The 22,351-nt window shown below is 33.6% G+C and overlaps 1 non-coding gene and 1 pseudogene across 1 annotated transcript; both read left to right on the forward strand.

Annotated features, from left to right (window-relative positions):
* Nucleotides 1-9,899: 9,899 nt before the first annotated feature.
* Nucleotides 9,900-10,062, forward strand: LOC118917104 (U1 spliceosomal RNA). Its single transcript, XR_005026673.2, has one exon. It is a non-coding gene; the product is annotated as a U1 spliceosomal RNA (small nuclear RNA).
* A 7,561-nt stretch (nucleotides 10,063-17,623) lies between these two features.
* LOC118917103 (taste receptor type 2 member 7-like) lies at nucleotides 17,624-18,525 on the forward strand (annotated as a pseudogene).
* The last annotated feature ends 3,826 nt before the right edge of the window (nucleotides 18,526-22,351 follow it).

Consider the following 22,351-nt stretch of genomic DNA (forward strand, 5'->3'; position numbering starts at 1 on the left):
AAATGTACCCATTCCTGTGGAAATCAGAAAAATCACAATAACTTGTCACATGATATTTAGAAAATACTTTTAAGTTAATTTTTGAATACCTACTGAGGCCATAAAGGCAAAGCTTTATATGTGGCATATAAACCCTTGGCTTTGTTAGGAACACTTATTGGATAATCTTGGATATGCTGTACTAGTGTCTTCTAGGTATATGATTCTGTTTCATGGAATTCAGAAATTAATATTTATCATCTTTTATGAGGGGATTTTTATTGCTTCATGTTTCCTCCAGATATGACAATTAAATTATTTATTCAAAAAATAATACATAGGCGAACCTGCCTGGAAACTTTAAAATTTAATTTTTCCCAAAATAATAATTAAATCAATGTTAGTTTTTATTCCAGAAATGAATGTCAAATTAACTGGTTTTGGTAACAGGGCTTTGTAGACTGATTCCCAGTCTGAATTTGACCTATCTTTAACAGTAATTTCTTTAATTTCAAACACTGTAAGGAAAATTCAACTGATTTCAAATGGATTTAAACATGAAAACAATGTAACACTTTATGTTTAAAAATAAAATAACAATGATCTTAGGGAATGGATAATTTCCATTATTTTAGACTGAGACCTTCCTGGTTAATGCTGTCTCCTTACTCTGCTATTTTATTGGTTCCTTTTATTATGGAAAAATGCTCTTACATTTTCTGCTTCCTAACCTTTATACAACTTTAGATCATTTCTATTTATTAGGAAAAAAAATTATTTCCATTATAAACACCACAGGAAATACCTATGGTTAGAAATTAAACAACATAAAAGACTTGTTTAAGAGGGGTAACCTTGATATAATCAATACTCATCCACTACCACAAAACTTGAGTGTAGAGATAAATATTACATTTATACAAAAAGATATGCATAATTAAAGTAAAACAGAGAAAAATGACATTAAACAGGATTGGTCATGCCCATCCCTAATCCCATTTTAGGAAAAGAAGCTTTAAGAATGAGATTGTCTAAGCCTTAGACAGACCTTCCATTAAACCCCTAAATGAGCCCAGTAATCTGGCCTCATCCTCCCTCTGGAATGGGTTTACCACAGTCCAGGATAAGAAAATTGAAAGGTGTATTTAATCACCTCTCCAGCACACATTTTTAAGTTTTGCCTATTAATAGGGAAGCTTAACTCTTTCATGACATTTCCAGCTCAATATCTACATTCCTATTTTGAAATCCTATAGAACACACAGTTCTATGCTCCTCATATTTACTTTTAACCATGTTCTGCCTAATTTTACTGAATGGCTTTGATATGTATACCATCTTCCCCTCGCCATTTGGGCTCATATTAGCTCACAAGAGGATATGATCTAATAAGAACAAAGATCATGTTTTATTGCCTCTGCATCTTCTGTGGCATGTCTTAAAGACAATACTACTATAATTTATTGGTAGTTGCCATGTGCTGACTGTATGCACAAGTGCTCTACTGTAGTCTCCCTTGTACCTCAAGGCAATTGTCTAGTTCAGGCTTGAAAGTCAGTAAGTCTGAGGCCTGGAGACTCTCAGTGAATTTCCCAAATCCATGCCAGCTAAGAAGTTGTAGTGAGTAGCTAATTCCAAAACCTGCTAACATGACATATGTTCAATAGATAATTTTTAGTTCAACCTAATAATTAGAGATTTCCCTCCTTTCTCAGTTGTATGGGTGGCATACAAATTTTAGAGAACTTCTCTTGCTGTATCTTACATCTACTACAAGCAGCAGGCGAGTCATAAGCTTTTTATTTCCCTCCTTACGTTCTCTACTCAAAACTATCCTATAACTTGTAAACATGGGTTTAGGTATAGTCTCTTAGTTTTCAATATTTGCTTTAACTTAGACTTTACTTTGCTTCACAACCTGGTTCCTTAAAGGACATGAGAATTAGAGGGAGTCCTTTCCTATGCCCAAATATCTATTAGAATGATGGTTCCTTCTCTGCCTCAGCTGCAACCTAAGAATCCTAGTCAACCTCCAAATAAAAGAAATGGGATCAAATCAGGCATAACATGGCAAGGAAAGCATATATTTCAGGAATTAAGTTATGATGTAGTCTGACGTTTTTATCAAAAATCTATGTTTTGTATAAACACAAAAATATGAAGATGCAGAAAATATATTTTAAATTGTATTTAAATGACATTAATTCATGCCTACACTGTCAGGCTCAGGACACAGCCATTATTCCAAAAAAATCTGTATCATTAACTATATCAGGGTAAGTGTTGAAATAGCAAGCCATGAAGGAGAAAAACAATGTATCTTTATGTCCCCCTATCACGTTGCATAGTGCTGTGCATTGCTGGCTCTTCATAAATGTTTAATGAAACTAAAGTCAGGAAAGATCATGAGATACTCATGAACATAAGTCAAATATTTTGCTGTGAAGGCAACAAAATGACACCCATTTTATGTAATAGACTGGAAGAGAACTTTGCTTATTTGCTCCACATTTTGGTCCTACAAAACTGCACAGTCAAGGGCCGAAGTCATCAGCCTAACATATGGTGAATAAATATAAACATTTTACACAATAACATATATTTCTATGACTGGTCATTTGGTGACCAATACCGCTACCTCACAAAATATAAAGGAAAAAAATAGCATCTTCCCCTTTGAAATGTATCATATGTTTATTCAGATCTCTGTTTATGTCTAACTTACCCTTTGCCTTTTTATTTATAAAGAAAAAATAATTACCATTCTAGCACTGGGCACTACAAATCCATATGGACAGAGGCAAGTATCTGGCTTATTACAGGAACCACCGTTGAGGCAACTGGGGTCACACAAAGCTAATAAACAGCAGGAGGGAGAGAGACCATAAAAGTTTTAGTATTTAAAAAATGAAAGCTGCACTGAAATACAAAACAGCACATAATGAAATATTTTATTTTTACTGCAAGTAAAACCCATAACCTATAATTAATTAGACTTTGCCAAACACAAGAGGAATGAAATAACTGGATAATAGCTTTGAAAGTCTGTTCATTAAGCTTACAAATAATACAAAGCTAAGAACGTGAAGGCTCTGATTAGAATTCAGAATGCCCTGGGTAAGCTGGAAAAGTGATTGGAAGTTAGGAGAAGACATTTCAACAGCTCTAAACAGAGTGGTCTGTACTCTATTCAAATACATGTGGCTACATGCCTTTAAGTCTTTTTAAGTCTCCCTCCCAAATCAAACAGGAACCCTATTGCAAGTCCTAGCACACTCAAAACATTCTTTGTTTTTGCTTCTTTACTTTTGTTCTAGTTTGAAAGGCACCCCTAATTCTATCTTTCAATCAGATTTTACCCTTTCTCCAAAGTCTATCTCAAATACTGTATTCTTCCAAACTGCACTTGTCAGAATTAGCTTCTCTCTTATCTGCTTCTAAGGAACTGTGTTATTATAATCCATTACTTGGGTTATTATAAGACATTACTTATTATAATCTAAATATATCATAGTCTTTTTTATAATGTTTCCTGGGTCTCCTCCACTACTGAGAGGCTACTAGAAATCAGGGCCAAAATCAAATTGAGCTTTGTTTCAGCTTATGTCATGCTTCACACATAGTTGGCAGGCTATAAAGTTTGAATTAAGTTTAAGTTGAGAAAAGTCATTAGATGACAGTGGATTAAACATAGATAAAATTGCAAACGTTGCTGCCAAACAAATAAGCCTGAGACTGTGAAAAATAAATGGAATAACATCATGTTATTTAACCCAGAATTACTTGAATGTTTAATGAAGTGGAATGTGTTATGATTAAAAAAAACTTAAAAGAGATCTAAAAGATGTAATACAGACAGTTTTTTCTCCACCGTAGATGGTAAGTAGATGAGGAAAATATAAAGGCAAAAAAAAGCATTGACTGGACTGTATAACAGTAAAGCTGAACTATACTCCATTGTCCAATACAAGAAGAAAAATAACCAAGATAAAAGGCAGGGTTTTAATAATCTGTCTGAAATAAAAATTTCACACCTGTCTTATCAAATTAGTTTTATGTTTCTCGGTGCAAGTTTTTAGAACACTGGCACATTTTAAATTTCTTTAACTGACATACTCATTGAAGATATTTCTGATTTTACCTGTACTACAGGTGGGTCCAAACCAAGTCAGGCTTGCACTGGCAAACATCTGGTATAAGATATTCACCTACATTTTCACAAGGCTTGTTACAAACCACTAAGATACCAGGATAAAAATAAAATAAAAGGAAATTAGGCCTGTAATTGATCAAATTATTGGCTATTATTACCTAGCTAGCTCATAACTGCCAATCACATCCTTTAACGAATATGGTGTGAGAGAAAGATAAAGATAACGTATCTTTTGTCTTTATATGGCCTCCAATTCTCACATGCAATTATGTTTTTGCTAATATAGATGGGGAAAGCAGAAAACCATTGAGCTGAATGGTGAACAAGGGTTGGTTATTTGGGAAAATTATTAGTTACTTATGAAAGTAATCATAGTCATAAATGAGGAAAATTTATATGCAAATCAAGAGGTTGGAGTTCTTGTTATCTTGAAGAAATGGTCATGGATAGGGTCAAGATGAGAGCTGCTTCTAAGAACAAATTTTTTTTTTATTGTGGTGTCGTTGATATAGAATCTTATTTTGGTTGCAAATGTACAACACAGTGAGAACAAACTTCTTTATCTTAGCAATTAGCATCAGGTGCTCCCAGTGGGAGGCAGATACATGTTGTTCACTTAGAGTTTGGGTTTATCTCAGCATAAAGGCCATCAGCTATTCAAAGGAGCAATTTCATTATATTAGTTTGCAAGAGAGCTTCACTTACTTGTTTCATACCTTGGTCCTACAAAACCATAAGAACAAGTGCACAGATTTCCAGCCAAGCAGATGTCACCATGTTGACAAGGTGGGCTATAAGGTTCTGCAGACAGATTGTGTTATTAAATCAGCCATTGGTTAAGAAAAATCAGTTTACATTTGTGAATCACAGCTAAATAATACCTTCCTATAACATCAATGGTAATAAACTCAATTTCCTTTGACCATGAAATTTACTTTTGTGGGATTGATTACATGAATTCACATACTTAAATACCCACCATTCATCAATATGCTTTGATTCATAAACCTTTTGGTTTGCTGGACAGAATATAAGATCTCAGGCTTCTTCTGAAAAGTGAGACATGGACTCATGCAGTCCTGTCCTACAAGTAGAACTTTTCTAAATTTCCATAATTATTTTCATATGCTATTGATATTGAATGTTTCTCTTAGTTCACTCTATATTTACTTTAATTTGTTGACTTGTACCTTGCCTTGTCATGAAGAATTTAATGTGTCTCTTAGTTTATTATATAATTATATATATCATGTACCAAAATACATCCTTTTAAAATATTATTTTAAAAATAACAGTAAACTTATTTTTATTTCTTTAAAATATCTATTTTAAGAATGCCATTTCATAAAGTCTCCTCTTAAGAGTTCAGCCAAGGCAATACAATTATACATCTATTGACATGCCTTAAAAAATTATTTTTTAGGTTTCTTCTTATTATTATCTTCTAATTATTTGATATTTAACACTTCCTTGGAACCACGTTTGGCAAGTCATTCAATAATCAGGTGTCCTTTGTCTGAAGCTAGAATATTTGTAGGGATATGGCACCTTATAACTGAATCCCCAAAAAATTATTTCTAAAGATAATTTTACCAAGGATGAAAAAGCTATTGCTCTTTGGATCTCTGATTTTGGAAATTTAAGCTTTTTAAATCTTCAAATAAACTATTTTTAATAAACATTAAAAAAACTCAGGCTCCCTCACCAGCATTAGTGGATGTAGATTAGTATATGCACAGTGAAACCGAATTACCTTTAAAACAGGTTTTAAAGAAAATATTGTTTTAATTTGGCTATTTTTGATTATTAATTTGAATTATCACCTTCATCACGGGTTGCTCTACCATGCGTGGGGTACATTCATAAATGTTAGGCTTACTACATTTTCCATGGTTTTTGCAATCAGGATGACATACAACTGTATAAAATAAAGCTCATGGTTTAGAAATATCAATTATTATTGAATTCATTATGAAACTAATGAGTGCTATACCTACCAGTTTGGCAGTTAGAACCGGTGTAACCTGGTTACATTTGCTTATGTTTGGGGCAACACATTCCCTGCTTTTCCCACATGGGTGTCTACAAATCGCTGCAAAAATCAAGGGAAAAGGGTTCAATCATTGTTACAGTATATAATGTTACTGTAGATTTAGTCATAATAAAACTAAAAGTCTATGAAATTTTAAAGTTTTGAAACTACTAAATAATAACCTGTATATTTACCCATAATATTATTTTTTTCTCTTTTGTTTTACTACTAGAATGACTGAAGACAACAATTAATAGAGTAAGAAAGAAGTACCATACCTGGTAATTATTCTCTTAATAAAACCTGATTTTGGAGATTGCAGCTAACTATAAATGGGATTACAATCTTTTTTAGAGGGCAGTGAGTTTCAGGTACTAATAAGGTAACTGTTGGTAAATGGCAGAAACAGTCATTCAAAGAGCAAAATGCCAGGAACACATCATAAGCTTATAGATTTGTATTCCTTAATCTTCTCTAACTATCTGATACATTCAAACTATTCAACATCTCATACTTCCTGAGGTAAATGAAATGCATGAGGTTGTTTTTATTTGCCAATAATGAGTTTATATTATAAACATGTATTGAAGGTTATTATTATTATTCCTACAGAAAAAAAGAAAACAAAACTCCTTGGTAATACTGAGAACAAAGGAATACTCTGGCAGCTCTATTGATTAAGTTGGTCTCAAACAAATCAGAACACACACAGAAAAAAATTGCTTCTATTCTGTGAAAGGCAAAAATTTGATCTGCATCAGAGAAAACAATGCTGATAATTGTGAAAAGAAGTAAACACTCCTTTCAAAATTAAAGTTATGCTCAACTTCTGTGTCAAGAGCTGGAAGAATTACAGAGAAACCTAGTTTATGCAAATGAGCAAATGTGGCAGAACTAGTAACCTGCAGTGCTAAATGCCCATTGTGGGCTGAAAAGAACACAGAACACAATGTTATTCACATCCTTATTTTATCTCTTTAGTTGCTTCATGCCAGAGAAGCCAGTCAACCTTCTAAGGCTGTGTTTTCTCATCATATAATGGGAAAAAGAACACCCAATATGCAGCGGCCTTGTGGATTATATGACAATTGATACAGACTGTTTCTACAGACCCTAGAACACCATAGGTACTCAAAAAATATATTTATAATATGTATTTATAATATTTTTAAATAATAACATCATAAAACAAAAATTTCAGAAATACCCATGCTAATTTTTTTGAAATGCGAAGAGAATATACACAAATGATAAATTAAAAGAAATTAGTGAACTAAATGGAGCAAAGTTAACAAATAGATAAGCTTATCTTCTTAACTACTTAAACAGGAACTAGTTTTCTTTGTATTTTCTGAAGAGTTTTCACACTACCTCTGCCACTGATACCATCTCCATAATAACCAATTGGGGGATTATAAACTAGTTCAACCATTGTGGAAAGCAATATGGAGGTTCCTCAAAAAACTAAAAATAGAAATACTATTTGACTGGGAATCTCACTCCTTGGAATTTACCTAAAGAATACAACTTCTCAGATTCAAACAGACATATGCACTGCAATCTAAGTGTCCATCAGTAGATGAATGGATAAAGATGTGGTACATATACACAATGGAATACTATTCGGCCATAAGAAAGAAACAAATCCTACTATTTGCAACAACATGGATGGAGCTGGAGGACATTATGCTCAGTGAAATAAGCTAGGCGGAGAAAGACAAATGCCAAATGATTTCCCTCATTTGTGGGATATAACAATGAAGCAAAACTGAAGGAACAAAATGGCAGCAGACTCAGAGACTCCAAGAAGGAATTAGTGGTTACCAAAGGGGAGGGGTGTGGGAGGGCGGGTGGGGAGGGAGCAGGTTATTGAGGGGTATTACATTTAGTACACATGGTGTAGGGGATCACGGGGAGAACAGTGTAGCACAGAGAAGGCACATAGTGAATCTGTGGCATTTTACTACACTGATGGACAGTGACTGCATTGGGGTATGGGTGGGGACTTGATAATATGGGTAAATGTAGTAACCACATTGTCTTTTCATGTGAAACCTTCATAAGAGTGTATATCAATCATACCTTAATAAAAATAAAAAATAAAAAAATAACCAATTGTGTGACATCGACATTGAAAGTGACTATCTTAAAAAAAAAATGTGACCATCTGTGGTTGGCACACAGGAAACACCAAGAAAGCAAAATGATCCAGCACGAGTTGATATTTTGGTCAATCCAGGTTTTTCTGGCAAAAAAGTACGGGCTCTAGTAACTGGTGGTGCAAAGCCATCCTCACACTGTGTGTAACCTTGGGCAGACCTGGTAATTTGAGAATCGTACCCTCTTGCCTCTGTTTGGATGGTGCCCTGGCTAACATCCTTGAAAGAAGAAGTACATAAATATTATGATGTTGGTTGGGTTGGGTGGAGTTGAGAAGAGTTGGCTTGTAAGCAGGACACTGATCCAATATATTAATCAATGGATCCTGAAATCCTATTCTTTATCTGTCCTACATGGGACATAACTCATGTAAAGGCAGCTCAACCACTTCAAGGTTTGGTAGATGAGTCTGAAAATGTTGACACGACCAAAATTGTAGATATCCATCTTTTTTCCCCCTATATGTATGATTGTTTTGTCTATGAAGAAATGTAAGACCAGAAAACTGAGATGGCCTACAGAATTTCTGCCAGTTTTTACTTCTTTAAGCCTTGAATAAGTCACTTAATCTATGGGATTCCAAAGTATCTTTCTCTATAAAATGGGGATGGTTGCAATGGAATATGATTCCTTCCTTACATCAATTAATAAGGCTTTTATGAATCCTAGTTCTATAACTTCCCAATGAACTGAGCTGTGTGTCATTTTCCACAGAAAATTCAGTAACAATATTTATTGAATACTTACTATTAGGTTCTATTTACTTGCTGCCTTAGTCCCACAGCATCCAAATGGAATCAGATAGGCTAATAATACAGGGTCTCCATGGCTTCATCAATTTACTGATGTGCTCTTAAACAAATGGATTATGTTTAATTGTTTCCTATTAATGTATACGGGGTGGGGGAAGGAATGTGGCTATTAAACCATGATTCTCTAGTTGACTTTACATGTGATCTCTAACAGTTTTTCTGAAGCAAAGTATTCCAAACTGAATATACCATAATGTTCAGGTCAATAACGTGGACTCCACATGGAGGCAGACCACCTATATTCAAATCCTTTTTTACACTATTCTGAAGCTTCAGTGTTTGAACTTCATTCTCATTAACAAATGAGAAAATTCCATAGTTTTTCAATAAGAATTAAAGGATAGTAAGTATGTATAACAATGCCTAGAATATATTTTAAGAATTATATAAATACTTGCTAATATGGCAAATTAACTGACATGTTATTATCAAATCCAAATATAACTAGCAAATTTCCTTAATTTCTATTATTTAAATTTGATAACTATTTGTTTTTTTTTAAAGAATAAGTCCATGAATTCAATAAAACAAATACGGAAATAATTTTGGTGGCTTGGATGTGAGCCTGATGCTCACCCTGTTTGGATTCTCCTTCACCCACCCTATACTTAATATTATTCTAGAAACTTGGGGAGAAAACTCAGAGACTAAATTCAAAACTTTGCCTCCAAGCTCATAAGTCATACAAACAACATTTTGGAATGCTGAAATCAACCCAACATAAAAGAAAAACTACATTGAACATAAAAAGACATGAAGAAAGATACTTACCTGGCAGGGGAAATACCATGATCATGAAGGTGGTTTTCCCAGGGCGAGGCTTATCCATTGCACTCCAGATGTGCTGACCCCTGTGATTTCCCCAAATGTGGGAAACTCGGCTGCATCATTTCTGGTAGTGGGGGATTCGTTCGCACTTTCCCCTAAAAAATAGAAAAAAGAAAAAAAAAAGACTTGAAGATCTAATGCATGGACTTTGTAACACTGCTTCTCTGGTGACTGGAGTCCCGTCTCCCAAGGAGACAGTGGCCCAAATATTGCCTGTGTGTGAACAAGTCCTTTAAAACTGCTTCTTTCACTCCTACGATCATATAATGACAAGACAGATAGTAAGTGACATTTGTACCAGTGCTTCACAGAAGGCCAAAAAACATTTTGAGTGTTTTTCACAGAAATAAGCCAATCCAATGGATTGATTTGAACCAATAAAGAATTCAGTTTTTAGAACTGATTTTCTCTGCAAACTTCAAACCCAAGGCAAGGATAGTGGAAAAACTACAAACAAAAATGTTTTCAACTGGAAGAATAAAAATAGCTCTGTTCTTCCTAGTGACCTGTAAAGCACCTAGCCTAAACATTGGAAAGTAGTAGCAATTCAATGTGCTTGTGTAAAAAAAATTCAAACATTTATACAGTTATAAGCAATAAGAACCAAACAAGCTGATATCTGTGGATGGGAAACACCTGGTTATTTATCAATATTTAAAATTCATCCGAATTTTTGAAGCAATTTAGGAACATCATCTTAGAGTCAGGTGATTCTTACTATACTGTTCATAGTAAAGCAAAACAAACCAACAAAAAACTCCACTGGAGGTGTACTAGTTATCAAGATTCATGTGATGACTGGAAAATAAATAAATTGGAACTGATTAAATTAATTATAAATATCTGATGTCTCTTGGGAGGTATTGTTATTTCTTTTAAAATAAATATTTTTTATGTAGAATGTTCAAAGATTGTTTAATTTAAAATCATCTCTCTCCATGTTGCCACTGCCTTTCCCAGATCTCTAAACAAGCCTATGAATTATTAACTCCAACACTGTCTCACTCACCATTGACTTTTCCCAAATCCGAGAAAGAGCTCTTTACTCAAATTTTCTTTTCAAAATGGAATTCAATAAGGGCAAATGCAAAACAGTCCACGTTTGACAGGAAAATAACAAATGCAAATACAAACCAGCTAAATTATGGCTGAATGTTAATTATACCTTTAAAATAGTTCTTGGAAAATACAATCTTTCTCTTCAATTAAATGATGTAGTTAGAGAGCTAAATGAGGCTAGATTCCAGGATTTCAGAATGAAATAAGTTCTGGGTAAATTCAAATCTCATAGCAGAATCACATAACCCACAGGCCATACCACCAGCTGCACCTGTGTGAATGTGACAAATGAGAGGTTGTTTGAAACTAACTGAGAAAAAATTTTGAAGTACTTGGATACTCAAAGGGGATAGGTTCCAGCTTATAAATTATGTATTTATCTAAGAAATTAGATTCAAAATAAATGCTTATAAAATTTTTGTATGATTTCACATTTTCTTGAGGCTTTATGTGTATATTGCATTCTGAGATAGGATATATGCATTTGCAGGTAGACCCCATGAATATGCACATTTAAAAAAGTTTTTTATAAAATATACTTACAATTAATACTGGTGAAAAGAAATTAATCTTGATTACAATTGAATTTTCAATTTTCTTGTTAACAAGAGTTTCCTTATATTGGCCCATTTTTTATTACCCTAGTTTATAATATGAAATTAAGAGAAAGGACTTTAGAAAAGGGAGGGGGAATGAAGAAGATCATACAGTTGTCGTCTTCCCAAATACTGGTTATCATGGTGAAGGTATTTGAAACATAAAAAGCTTCTACTGCTGACTAGAATACAATGTATTTTAGGCATACTTATATATCATTTCCATAATGCCTTGTAACAGTATAGGCAAAAAGCAATTAACATCTATCATAATAAAAAGAAATTACCCCAATAGTAGGTATACATGCCAAGATTTTCACCCTAACAATACACAATTAATAATTTGTCATATAAATATCATACAGCTGGTTGTATATCCCTAATTGTTGTCTGTCATTTACTCAAGCATCTTTAATTCAACAAGCTCATTTAGTGAAACACTGTCATAACAAAATATTAATTAAAACAGATTTTTGTAAAATGGAAGACTATGATTGATTAAACACTTTATCATATAAGGACAAGATTCAGTGGAGGGCTACCATAGTTGAAAACTCGATTACCAGATCTTTCAAAATGCAGTTATTTGACATACATAACACAGTCTCAGACAGGTAACTTAGGACACTAAGCTGTAAACTACAAATCCCATTTTTCCCCCAAGGTCATGATAATGGTCTAGAGTTTGGGATTAAGATGAACAGCTTCCTTCCTGAAGGCTATGGGGCAAAGCAAATACTATTCACTGGGCAAAGTCATGGTGTAATAGACAAGGAAGATGGCAATAAGGAAACCAAAGGAAAAACTGATGTATGGGTCAAGAGACCAGAACTTTAGAAGAGACAGAGTTGAAATAAATCTTGCTACATTTCGATACCTTGGTGGGTAGAAGATGGGTGGAGAGGGTCATAAAGTTGGCAAGGGAACGGTACATAAATAGTTCTGACATTTGGTTTCATGAGCTGGGGGATATATGTTTCACCAATGACATTATGATGCTTTAAACACGTTGATGATGTGGACAGTGGATGGCAAATCCAGTTTTTTGCTTTTTATATTTTCAATTCCTTATCATTTTTTAATTAAAAAATTTTTTCAAATTATTTAAACTAAAAAAAAGAAGTACACCCACTTCTTCCTTTCCCATCTTCCACTTCTCACCTCTTGGAATCATCAATCTGTTCTCTGTGTGTGTGTGTGTATATATATATATATATATATATATATATATATATGACCTTTTATTTTTTTTAGATTCCTCACATAAGAGAGATCACATAGTATTTGTCTTTTTCTGTCTGACTTACTTCACTTAGCATAATGCCCTTGAGGTCCATCCATGTTGTCACAAATGACAAGATTTCATTCTTTCTTACTGCTGAATAATATTCTACACAGACACACACACACACACACACACACACACACACACACACACACCACTATTTCTTTATCCATTCATCCATCAATGGACATTTAGGTTGCTTCCACATCTTGGCTATTGTAAATAATGCTGCAATGAGCATGGGGTGCATATATCTTTTCAATAGTGTTTTCATATTCTTGAAATAAATACCCAGAAGTGGTATTGCTGGATCATATGGTAGTTCTATTTTTAATTTTTTAAGGAACCACTGTACTGTTTTCCATAGTACTTACAGTAATTTACATTCCAAACAATGCACAAGGATTCCCTTTTCTACACATCTTTGTCAATATTTGTTATTTCTCGTCTTTTTGATAATAACATTCTAACAGTTTTGAAGGGGTATGTCATTGTGTTTTTGATTTGCAGTTCCCTGATGATTAATGTGCTGAGTATCCATGCATGTACCTGTTGACCATTTGCAGGTCTTCTTTGGAATAATGTCTATTCAGATCTCCTGCCCAGTTTTTAATCAGATTGTTGGGGATTTTTGGCTATTGAGTTGTATGAGTTCTTTATATATTTTGGTGTTAACTTATCAGATATATGCTTTGCAAATATTTTCTTCCATTCAGTGTATTGCTTTTCATTTTTTTGATGGTTTCCTTTGCTGCACAAAAACTTTTTAGTTTGATGTAATCCCACTTTTTCATTTTAGCTTTTGTTGCCCAGTTGAGGAAACTGGTAAAAAAAAAAATTGCTAAGACCAATGTCAAATAACTTAGTGCCTACCTTTTAATTTTATGGCTTTGGGTCCTAAATTTAAGTCTTTAATCCATTTTGAATTTATTTTTATGTATGGTATAAGAGAGTGACTCAGTTTTATTATTTTCCATGTGACTGTCAAATTTTCCAATACTATTTATCAAAGAGACTGTCCTTTCTGCATTGTATATTCTTAGCTCCATTTTCATAAGTTAGTTGACTATATATGCAAGGGTTTATTTCTGAGCTTTTTATTCTGTTCCATTAACCTATATGCCTCTTTTATGGCAATACTGTTTTAATTACTATAGCTTTTTAATACAGTTTGAAATCAGGGAGTGTGATGTTTCAAGCTTTGTTCTTCTTTCTCAAGTTCGCTTCTGTTATTCAGGGTCTTTAGTGGCTGCCTATAAATTTTAGAATTCTTCTATTACTGTAAAAAATATCACTGTTATTTAGCTAGGGATTGTATTGAATCTGTGGATTGCTGTGGGAAATATGGACATTTTAACACTATTATTTTTTCCTAATCTGTGAGCATGGAGTATCTTTCCATGTTGTCTTCAATTTCTTTCATTAATGTCTTACAGCTTTCAATATTCAGGTCATTTACATCATTGGTTAAATTTATTCCTAGATATATGCTCTTCTTGATGCAATTGTAAGTGGGATGGTTTTCTTAATTTCTCTTTCTGATAGTTTGTTATTAGTGTAAAGAAATGCAGCAGATTTTTGTGTACTGATTTTGTAACCTGAAATTTACTGAACTGTTTATTAATTTTAACAATTTCTTGATAATCTTTAAGGTTTTCTCTGTATAATATCATGTCATATGCAAATAGTAACAGTTTTACTTCTTCCTTTCTAATTTGGAAGCCTTTTCTTTCTTTTTCTTGACTAACTGTTCTGGTTAGCACTTCCAATACTATTTTGAATAAAAGTGGTGAGAGTGGATATTTCTGTCTTGTTCCTCATCTTAGAGGAAAAGCTTTGAGTTTTTCACCATTGAGTATGATATTAACTATGGATTTGTCACATATGGCCTTTATTATGTTGAGGTATGTTTCCTGCTTTGTTGAGAGTTTTTATCATAAGTGAATGTTGAATTTTGCCAAATACTTTTTCTGCATCTATTGAGAAGATTATATGATTTTTATCCTTAATTTTGATAATGTGGTGTACCACACTGACTGATTTATGGATGTTGAACCATCCTTGCATTCCTGGAATAAACCCTACTTGACCATGGTGTATAATTAATCCTTTTAATGTATTGCTGAATTTGATTTGCTAATATTTTGTTGATGATTTTTGTATCTATATTCATCGGGGGTATTGGCCTGTGATTTTTTGTGTGTGTGGTTTCTTACCTAGTTTTGGTATCAATGTAATGCTGCAATAAAAAATGAGCTTGGAAGAGATCCCCCCTCCTCTGTTTTTGGAAAATTTTGAGAATGAATGTTATTAATTACTTGAATGCTTGGTAGGATTCACCACTGAAAACATCTGGTATTGGTCTTTTGTTTGTTGGGAGGTTTTTGATTACTGATACAATTGGATTGCTAGTAACCGGTCTGTTCAGATTTTCCATTTCATTGTGATTCCTGATAGATTGTATGTTTCTAGAAATTTATCCATTTCTTCTAGGTTGTCCAATTTGTAGGTATATATTTGTTCATGGTAGTCTCTTATGGTCCTTTATATTTCTGTGGTATTAATTGTAACATTTCCTCTTTCAGTCTGATTTTACTTGAGTCCTCTCTCTTTTATTCATGAGTCTAGCTAAACATTTGTCAATCTTATTTATATTTTTAAAGAATAAGCTCTTAGTTTCATTGATCTTTTCTGTTGTCTTTATAGTCTCTGCTTCATTTATTTCTGCTCTAATTTTTATTCCTTTCCTTCTTCTTTGGGCTTCATTTGTTCTTCTTTCTCTAGCTCCTTGAGGTACAAAGTTAGGTTGCTTATTTGAGACTTTCCTTGAGGTAGGCATTTATTGCTATGAACTTCCCTCTTAAATTGTTTTTATCTGCATCTTATAAATTTTGGTATGTTCCATTTCCATTTGCATTTGTCTGAAGGAATTTTTAAATTTCTCTTTTGATTTTCCTCTTTGACCCACTGGTTGTTCAGTAGCATGTTGTTTAATCTCCACATATTTGTGAATTCTTGTTTTCTTCATGTAATTTAGTTCTAGTTTCATATCATTGTGGTCAGAAAAGATGCTTGATAGGATTTTAAACTTCTTAATTTTATTAAGACTTGTTTTGTGCCCTAACATATGTTCTATATTGGAAAATGTTGCATGTACACTTGAGAAGAATGTGTATTCTATGCTTTAAGATGGAATGTTTTGTAAATATCTGTTAAGTCTAGCTATTCTAAGAAGTCATTCATGTAAGGCCAATGTTTTCTTATTGATATTCTGTCTGGATGATCCCTTGATGTAAGTGGGGGTATTAAAACCCCCTACTATTACTATATTGTGTCTATTTCTCCCTTTAGGTCTGTTAATACTTGATTTTTATATTTAGGTGCTTTTATGTTGGGTGCATTAATATTTACAAATGCTATATTCTATTGGTGGATTGACCCCTTTATCACTATGTAAAGTCCTTTTTTGTTTCTTACTACAGTCTTTGTTTTAAAGTCTATTTTGTCTGATATAAATATAGCTACTTCAAGTTTATTTGGTTCCCATTTGCATGGAATATCTTTTCCTATCACTTCACTTTCAGTCTGTATATATTTTTACATCTAAGTATGTCTTTTGCTTGAAACATATAGAGGGGTCTTATTTCTTACTGAAAATACTTCAACTGTTTTGTTGAAAATTTTTTCTCAACAAAACCATTATTTTCTTGCTGGGATAAGCATAACATGAAGACAGAGATTTAAGTGTTAATTGTTGTTAACATTTATTGCTTATTATGACCTAGACAATGGGCTAAACAATTTGATCAAACATCTTATTTTTGAAGTGGTAATAACCTACTTACATTTTATATATGATGTAACTAAAGTTAAGCAAGGTTATGTCAAAATGTGTAATAAGGAGGGAAGCTCATTTTACCACATAGGTAATTATGTCCTCCACTGGTGGCTACCAGCTTCTGTACTATTTACCTCTTGAAATGATGCTCTTTCAGCATGAGCATTAGATGATGCCAGCATGTGAATTAATTATGCATTATTTTTATCACTGTGGTTTGCTGGCCCTCAGGTAAGAATTCTACTATGAAGACTTTGAAAATAAGAGAAATTATTTAGGGAAATGAAGAACTGTTATAAAAAGTTAGATCCCAGAAAATGATTTTCAAGCCTGGAGAAGAAACTGCCTTTCATAGAGTTGGTGATGGTGGTGGAGGTTATTAAAGTGTCTGAGAATTATTATCAGGAAAAAAGTGTACTGAGGAAAATGCCACATCTGAATTTGGATACTTGTGGCAATAATAAGAAATAGTTGTCTGTTCTGAGGGTGTGGCATTTGTCATTTGGAAAAAACAAAATACAAACAGGAAACAGTAACCTAAATAAAACCTATTTGTAATTAGGTTTTTGGCAAAGTTGAGTAGGAGTGAGAACTGAATAACATCAATATGACAATTTTTCATAGGATAGAATTGGAAAACCTAACCATCATTCAGATCTTTAGATTTGCATTCCCAGTTTTATTTGAAGGGCACCACATTCGAAAAGTAGTCCCTTTGATTTTCATTCTTAGGAGAAAAGTCTCATGTAAGACTCTGGTTATGATCCTTGACTTGGCAGAAGATCAGACTTCTCAGTGCTGTATATTCCTATCTGCAAGGTCATCTGAAGGAGGTATTTAACATCATCCAGAAGGAAAAACTAAGATTTGTGGTAAGACACATGGCTTCCTCCTTGTCATCTATTGCTCATGTTTTCATCATGACTGCAGAATTTATCACAGGGATTACAGTAAATGGATTTCTTACAATCACCAACTGTAAGAAACCGATCAAAAACAGAACGCTAACACCAGTGCAACTCCTTTTTTTATGTATAGGGATGTCTAGGTTTGGTTTTCAGATGGTGTTAACGGTACAAAGTTTTTCCTCTGTGTTCTTTCTGCTCTTTAATAGAGTAAAAATTCATGGTGCAGCCATGATATTCCTCTGGATGTTTTTTTAGCTCTGTCAGTCTCTGGTTTGCCACCTGCCTTTCTGTATATTATAGCCTCAAGATACCAGGCTTCCTATTTTCTTTGGCTAAAATGCAGGATCTCAAAATTAATGACTTGGCTGCTTCTGGGAAGCCTGCTCACCTCCATAAGCATTGCAGGTTTGTGTACTGAGGTGGACTATCTTAAAAACATGAATGACAATCTCCTCAGGAATGGCACGCTGAAAAGGACTAAACCCAAGATAAAGAAAATGAATGAAGTGCTTCTTGTCAACTTGGCATTAGTATTACCTCTAGTCATATTTATGATGTGCACTTTTATGTTATCCATTTCTCTTTATAAGCACATTCATCGGATGCAAAACGGATTTCATGGTTTTAGAAATGCCAGTACAGAAGCCCATATAAATGCATTAAAAACAGTGATAACATTCTTTTGCTCTTTCATTTCTTATTTTGCTGCCTTCATGACAAATATGACATTCAATATTCTTTATGGAAGTTGGTGCTTCTTTGTGGTGAAGGACATAATGGCAGCATTTCCCTCTGGTCATTCAGTTATAATAATCTTGAATAATTTCAAGTTCCAACAACCTTTCAGAAGACTTCTCTCCCTCAAAAAGAAATGAAGAGGAGGACTAGTGTAAAATATTTTGTATTTGTTTGGCATGGATTCAACAGACTTGTGTTTTGCTTTTGTTCACTTACGTATTTTGTGTGCTCTCTGGCACTTTCCTGCCCTAATACATGTGAAGCACTAATTTTGATGTTGGATGGATTAGCTCATGTACTGAAAAATATGACAGTGACCCATTTAAGTTACTTGTACTTGAGCTGGAGTGACAATTGTGTTAGAAATCAGAAAGAATTACTAAGACTTCTTTGGGTTGACTAATGTAGTTCTGTTATCTGTCTTCCCAGGTCATTGAGAATCATCTGGTTTAGATGGGCAAAATCACATTGATTTAGTCTAAGATTTGGAGCAATATGATAACTTCACTGTTTGGTTGCATATAACTATTTCTCAGAGTTATCGGTGCAATTATTGTTCAAATGCAAATTATATGTTGAAAGTGTATGTATGTCATGACAATGGACCCAGACATGTAGCTTAGAGCCTTGCTTTGGATTTCAGTTACTAGGTCAGGTTGGTAAATGATAAGGTGCAGAGAGCTGGTATGCATGAGGATAAACACACACAATCCAGAATCTCTGTTTTTAGAACATTAAGAAATATTTTTCAACTGACTGCAGTGTTAAAATCATGCCTACAGAAAATGTGAAGCTCTTATAGGAATACATTCAACTGATGTTTTAACCCCCTTAATGGTGCCTTAACTCTTTACAAACTAGGAATCTTGACTGGGGTATGGTAGCAGTAAACGACTTGAATATCTAAAGTAAAAAATTTGAATTCCGATGCTAGATTTGAATGGGTTTTTCATTTCAAGGATCTTGACTAGTCTTGCTTTGGGGAAGAAAAATATTTTTTGCAATACTTTATATCTCAAGAGATCTGCTTGAATCTGTGAAACCCTTATTGGCTCTTAAACAAACAAATAAAAATATGTACAGGTATTTTAATTGTGAATAAATTGTAAGTAAAGTGAATTAGAAGTTACAGGATGGAGAAAAAATCTGTGTGTGGTACGTATGTGTGAATTTTTTGATTTTACAAAATATTTTCACATACAATTCTTTATTTCATTCTCAGAATACTGTAAAGTTGGCAGGGGAATTATCTCAATTTTACACTTTAAAAAGCAGGTTTGAGATGTCATTACATATTCCTAATGTCATTTAACTACACTCAGTGGTGCAACTGGAATTCAAATCTGGTTCTTTTATCTCTAAAGCCAGTACTCTCTCCAGTTTCCTTTCCATTAGTCTTTTTAGCAACTTTAGATGGTGAAAGTCATGGCAACAAATGATGTCTATGTATATCTTCTCTCTATCATATTTTTTCATTGGAGCTTCTGCATACACATAACTCCTACTTCATCATAAATACAACTTATTCTACCGTTCTGCATTGAATCTACTGCATGATTTTTCTCTTGTTGTCTGCTATGCTTTAATTCCTATCAGTCTGTGTGATTTGCTCTATTTCCTTCAATTCAAATCTTTCTAGAGGAAATCTGATTATACATTTGCTATTATTGTCAGGCCATATACTAGGATTGCTGCTGAGACTAGGTACTAGCTAACTTTGGATCAGGGGTTCAAGTCTGAACCAACTAAGTTCAGTCTGAAAGGTGAATCCACTTGTCTGCCTAGGGCTGTTTCTGCCCTTTTAGCTGGGCAGTGAGCAGGGAATTTTCTCTGAAAGCAACTTGGGGTAGCAGACACCATGATTATTATGAATCTGTATGTTTCTGTAATGTCTTATTTTTTCAGGACTCAGACAAAAGAAGGGATGCCCATAGATTCCATAAAGACTTTTTATGTCGCTGGGAGCTTGAAATCCACAGATAAGAATGTGACTTATATTTCCTTTATAGTCTAGATAATTTTATGTCAAAGAAGACTTGTAATGTATGTGGATAAGGTCTTTTACTATACAAGACTGTATGTGCAGTCTTGTATAGTAAAATATACAACTCAGAAAATAGGTAAATTGTGGGAGTAAATTATGTAGGCACAGAGATTCCTCAAAAACTAAAAATGGAAATATCATATGACTCAGTACTCCCACTTATAAGAATTTACTCAAAGAAAACAAAATATCTGATTCAAAAACATATATGCACTCCTATGTTTATTGCTGAATTATTTACAAGAGCCAATATATGGAAGGAACCTAAGTGTCCATCAGTAGGTGAATGGAGGAAGAAAGTGTGGTATATATATGCAATAGAATATTATTCAACCACAAAAAAGAAAGAAACCCTGCCATTTGCAACAACATGGATGAACCTAGAGAGTATTAGGCTAAGTGAAATAAACCAGGAAGAAAAAGACAAATACCATGTAATTTCACTTATATGTGGAATCTGAAAACAAAATAAAACAAAACAACAGTTGACTCATGGACACTGAGAAGTGACTGGTGGTTACTATGGGAGAAGGCTTGGGATGTGTAGGTGAAATAAGGGGATTAAGAGGCATGAAATCTGAATCATAATATAAATGAATCACAGGGATGAAAGCACAGGGTAGAGAATAGAGTCAATAACTACACCAGTAGGGAATGAGGCTTTAAAATGTAGATAACTGTCAAATTAATATGTTGTATACTTGATACCAATATAATAGTGTATATCAACTATATTTCAATGAAAAAAAAGAAAAGAAAAAGAGAGGGAAAGAATTATCTAGGCACAGTGAGAGTGACATGTTCACATGATTTTATGTCTATAGTTCTTGGGCACATCAGAGCAGATTCCAACCTGAAAATTAGTCTGAGGACATATATATTTATTCTATTTCTTCTGGCTTCTTAGTAGACACAGCCCTCTCTTACTCTTCTTAACACTAGACAACTTATATTTAATTAATCAATAAAGAGTTTTAGTTTTAGCTACTGGAGTTACTTGAGAGAAGACTTTTCAAGCTAAGCCTGAATCTTGTTAAGTTTAACCTCATCTGTGTGACACTATTTCAATACTGTATCTTTTGAAAATTAAAAGCTCCCTCCCCATGTACACATAGATATATACCCACACTTTTAAAAGAATAAAAACTGCAAAATCTTATTAATAACTCTTTCCCTTTTATAAAGCAAGCTTCCTGTATTTTACTGAAGGGATAGATAGGGAAATGATCAATAATTTACATATAAGTAATTTCCAGATTAACAGAGGTAATACAAGTTTCTCATAATTGGGTTTATGAATGAGCCATTCACACTTTTAGTGACACCAAATATTGATATGCTGTTATCAGAAGGAGGTACTCTTGACAATAATAAGTATTAGCTTTGTATTAGTTACTTAGCCCCTGATTCCATGGAATAAAAGGAGGAGGTCAATTTCAATAAGGATGTAAACTGAAAAAATTAGCTCTCTGTGTGTTGGATTTGGATAGGATGCATCTCAAGATGGGAGCCAGTAAGGGGAGGTAAATAAAAGGGACAGTGGAAATAATGGTATTTCATAACAACTTTGCAATTTTTGTCCTAGATTCCTTGATACAGAGTCTACCTGACACATGAGAAATTATACCCAGATTCCACGGTTCAAGTTGAAAGGAATGAGGCATTAATGGGATTCTTATAACACTGTGCTATGAGCCCATGCTATATATAAAAAAAAAGAGAGAAAATATTTAAATATTGTAATATGGGGAAGTTATAACAATAATTGCCTCATAATTTCCACTGAGCACAAAGGATTTCATGCTCAAAGCACATAATTCAAGTTATATCAAAACTGCTCTTTTAATATCATGCCAAATAATTGTTCTTCAGTTTCCCTGAGGGTATATATTTTCAGAGGTGATAAAGACAATGGTCAT

The sequence above is a fragment of the Manis pentadactyla genome, chromosome 7 (genome assembly GCF_030020395.1).
Source record: "Manis pentadactyla isolate mManPen7 chromosome 7, mManPen7.hap1, whole genome shotgun sequence".
Lineage (NCBI taxonomy): Eukaryota > Metazoa > Chordata > Mammalia > Pholidota > Manidae > Manis > Manis pentadactyla.